A 4015-nucleotide genomic window follows, 5' to 3' on the forward strand; every position below is an offset into this window, starting at 1 on the left:
TCCAACTTAGGATTCTATACCCAGCCAAATTATTTATAGTCTGTGAAAGTTGAATAAAGACCTCTTCAGACGTGCCAGATCTCAAAAATTTATTCCTATGCGGCCTTTCTCAGGAAGTTACTTGAGGGGGTATTACACAAAAGCAAGAGCATAACTCAGGAAAGGAGAGAACATGGGATCCAGCAAACAGATGGGACTCAATAGAGAGACAAAGAGATCTCCAAAGATGATGGCAAATGAAGATTGATCACGAGCTGTCGATTGTGCACAATGCAGATTGGAGCAGGTCCAAAGACTCAAAGAAGATAAAACTAATGAATCCTTGTGTTTGAGTGGATTGAAAGAACATTTCCACAATTTGAAGAGAGTTTGGGGTTAACTTAATGATGAGTACAGAGAAAACAAAGCACATGAAACAAAAAATTTATTAACTTTAAGAGAAACAAAAACTTGGGCAACAAAAGAAAATAGTTGCATAAAAATGGTACAACTCGAATAGCCTTTTATGGATATAATATTGCAACATTGTAGGTTGGTCTAACCAAAGTTATAAGGTAAGTAAGACGGAAGGATGAATGGAAGGGAATTGTGATCAGATGTACTAGAGATAAGAAGGGGAGAAAATCTAAATCCTCATTTTCCAAGGAGGAAAGTCAATAGATACTGCTGAAAATTTAAAAAAAATCATGAAGTATTCAGATAAGCATACTCTTTAAAGGCATGAAGTTAAGACACCAAAATCAACAGCAGAAGGGAGTTGAAATGGTTGGGAGACTCCAAGAGTTGGCGGGGCACCCTAGAGGCCTGCTGTCTACGCAACACTTCTAGTGTAACTATTTGACTCTTTAACTTATGTTCATGTATAACTCATGGAAATAAAACTAAATTTAAAAAAGAAAATGAGTGTTTGGGTATGTCTTAGGAGAAGGTAGGCACCGGGGAAATATGTTAATGTGCTTTTTCTGTGAAATATGCATTTTAAGAAACAATATCAAAGAGATCCAACTAAATATTCTTTCTGATTACTTTGATACACATGAATCAGTTCGTTATGTGAAATCCATATTTTCGTCATAAAGAATGTTAAAATAGTACAAGCTCCTTGGAAAGGAGAAAACCTACAGGACAAAACAAGCCACACATTCAGCTAAGGCAGGCGAGCAGCTGAGCAGGACTAAAGCAGGAGACGGCTTCCCAGTCTGTGGAACAGGGCGTCAGATTACAAAGAGGGAAACCTAAAGGTCTATGGACGAATAGAGAGAGGCCAGGAGAAATTTAAAGAGAAAGGGGAAAAAAACTTGACAGAATAATGGCAACCAATGCCAGAAGCATGTCCCCTCGCAGAGGGGTCAAATTACAGAATTTCCCTGACTTCAGAACTGGAAGTAGATTTTCCCACTTTCAGGAACAGTGAATCATGTTAGAACACATTGTACAGTCAGTCTGACCAAACATTTGTCTAACACTGAGCAATCTTTAAGGCCTTAAGAAATGTTGATTCTACCACAAACAATCTGAAGAATAAATCCTTAAAAAAAGAAAGACAGAAAAATAACCTTTCTCTCATATTTCTCAAATGAATGTTGTGACAAGGGCCATGCTAGTTTATGGTGGATTGTATGACTATCATTCGTCGTCTACCAGAGTGTATCTTTCCATAATCATTTCGTAATTTCCTGCTGCTGTAACTCGAGCTGGAATAAACCCATTCCCGGGACAATTCCGTTTCTGTACACAGAGTCAATTGAATTTAGGCTTGAGCATGCGAGTAGTAGATTGTTCAGAATTTTCTCTCCTGGCTTTCCTGACGCCACGTTTCGGCCATTCTGGTACTCATCAGCCCTCCCCTAGGGTGTTAGGAGAAAAAATGATGCAGATACATTCAACAATTTATTTTTCTATTTTCTAACAGAATCACTATTCAATATTGGCTTTAATTAGATTTGAAGACTACTTGTAGGTTTCATTCATTCGTCCGCACCCCCACCCTCCCTATTTTATAGATTTCTCCTTGGGTGATAAAAATTAAATTCTAGAGAATTCTGTGAGCTTTTTTTTTTTTTTTAAACTCTCTAAGGAGGGGTCCGGAGTCAGACACTTAGTTGTAACGTGCAACTTCAGGCATCAGCATGGGCAGCAGGAAGATCTTGGGATTTTATTCGTACAAAGCCTCAAAGATTTCATGGAAGAGATCACTGAGAAGTTGGAGTTCATAGTTGGCATCTACCCACAGCCCTCCACCTCTCCATATCAAAAAATAAAAAGGCGACTGGGAAATAATGGCTTCTCCTTAACTAAGGAGGAGCTGTTCAAATGGAGAAGAAATGCACCCTAAAGAGAAAGTCGGAGCAAAGTAGCGTAGGGGCTGAAGGAGGGGATCTTTTGAAGGGCCTTCCGGGAAAAATTGCCTGTGGGGAAGGTGGAGCATTGTGTGAACGATTAACATGAAAGACGCGCCAGGGGGCGCTGCTGGCTCAAGGCTGGGGCGCCCTGGAGCAGGTAGCCTTTTCCCGCACTCCGCAGATTCCGGTGGAAGATGTCCACAGGGGACAAGCGGGGAAGCAACCCCGGGGAGATGCCATGACACCAGCAAGGGGACAGGTGGTTAGTGTCTCCCAGCAGAGGGAGCAGACAGGAGTGGAGACCCATCTTTCTGGGGTGTAGCTTGGGCTGCAGTAGCTGAGGAAAGAGAAGCTGAGTTTAGGGATTCCTCTGTCTGGGAAAGTCAGGAGACCCGAGAGTGAATAAAGCACGCTTCCTGTTTTCAAGCAGCTTTCAGACCACCACCATTAGTTGTACTAAAACGATATTTTTTTCGACAAATACTTTACATACCACATACCAAAATCATTTCCAGATGGATTAAAGAGCATATATAAAACTGGAAAAAATAGAATTGAAAAGTTATTATAAACTGAAAGAGAGAAGCGATTTCTAAGCATAAAGGCAGTGGAAAACTATACAGGAGATTGCCATATTTAATTACAAAAGTGATAACTTTTGTATATTAAAACGCAAAACAAATACACACAATGGGCTGAGAAAAATTTTGTCAAAATGGGACAGCAGATTAATGTTTTTATTATATGGAGAACACATACACTGTTTCCGGGTGGCGCGAGGGGCTCGAGGCCCGGGGCTGCCCCTGCTGCCACCAACATGGAGACGTACCAAGTCCCATTCTTAGTGCCTGAATGTCCCCAACCTGAAGCTGAAGAAGCCACCCTGGGTGCACATGCCGTCGGCTGTGACGGTGTGCGCTTTGTTGGTGGTGTCTCACTTCCTCATCACAGGAGGAATAATTTAGGATGTTATAGTTGAACCTCCGAGTGTTGGCTCTGTGACTGATGAATACGGGCGTCAGAGGCCAGTAGCTTTCTTGGCCTACAGAGTAAATGGGCGATATATTATGGAAGGACTTGCATCAGCTTCCTGTTTACAATGGGCAGTTTAGGATTCATAATCCTGAACCAATCCAATGCACCAACTATGCCAAAACTCAATAAATTTCTTCTTCTGTTCACTGGATTTGTCTGTGTTCTATTGAGTTTTTTCACGGCTAGAGTATTCATGAGAATGAAACTGCCTGGCTATCTGATGCGTTAGAGTGCCTTTTGAGAAGAAATCAATGGATACTGGATTTGCTCCTAGTAATGAAGTTTTAAAGGCTGTACCAACCCTCTAATAAGAAACATGGAAAAGAATGAAGAGCAGCAGTTAAAGAAGTATCTAGTGAAGTGCATTAAAGCTTGGACTAGAACTTCTTCTTGGTATCAAAGACAAGTTTATCACAGTATTTTTTCCTGCGGACCTATACTGACGTACCAATGATTTTAAGTGGCGTTTTCTTTTTAGGTTTTCGTTTCTTAATATATACTCCATATTTACAACTATAATATTAAATAAAATTATTGTTATTTTTTTTTGAGACAGAATCTTCCTCTGTTGCCTGGGCTAGAGTGCCGTGGCATTAGCCTAGGTCACAGCAACCTCAAACTCCTGGGCTCAAGCGATC

At 40.9% G+C, this 4015-nt stretch overlaps 1 pseudogene; it reads left to right on the forward strand.

Moving 5' to 3' along the window:
- Positions 1 to 3153: 3153 nt before the first annotated feature.
- On the forward strand, positions 3154 to 3643 carry LOC105824080 (annotated as a pseudogene).
- Positions 3644 to 4015: the final 372 nt, after the last annotated feature.

This window comes from Propithecus coquereli, unplaced genomic scaffold (genome assembly GCF_000956105.1).
Source record: "Propithecus coquereli isolate 6110/MARCELLA unplaced genomic scaffold, Pcoq_1.0 Scaffold71, whole genome shotgun sequence".
In the NCBI taxonomy this organism is placed as follows: domain Eukaryota; kingdom Metazoa; phylum Chordata; class Mammalia; order Primates; family Indriidae; genus Propithecus; species Propithecus coquereli.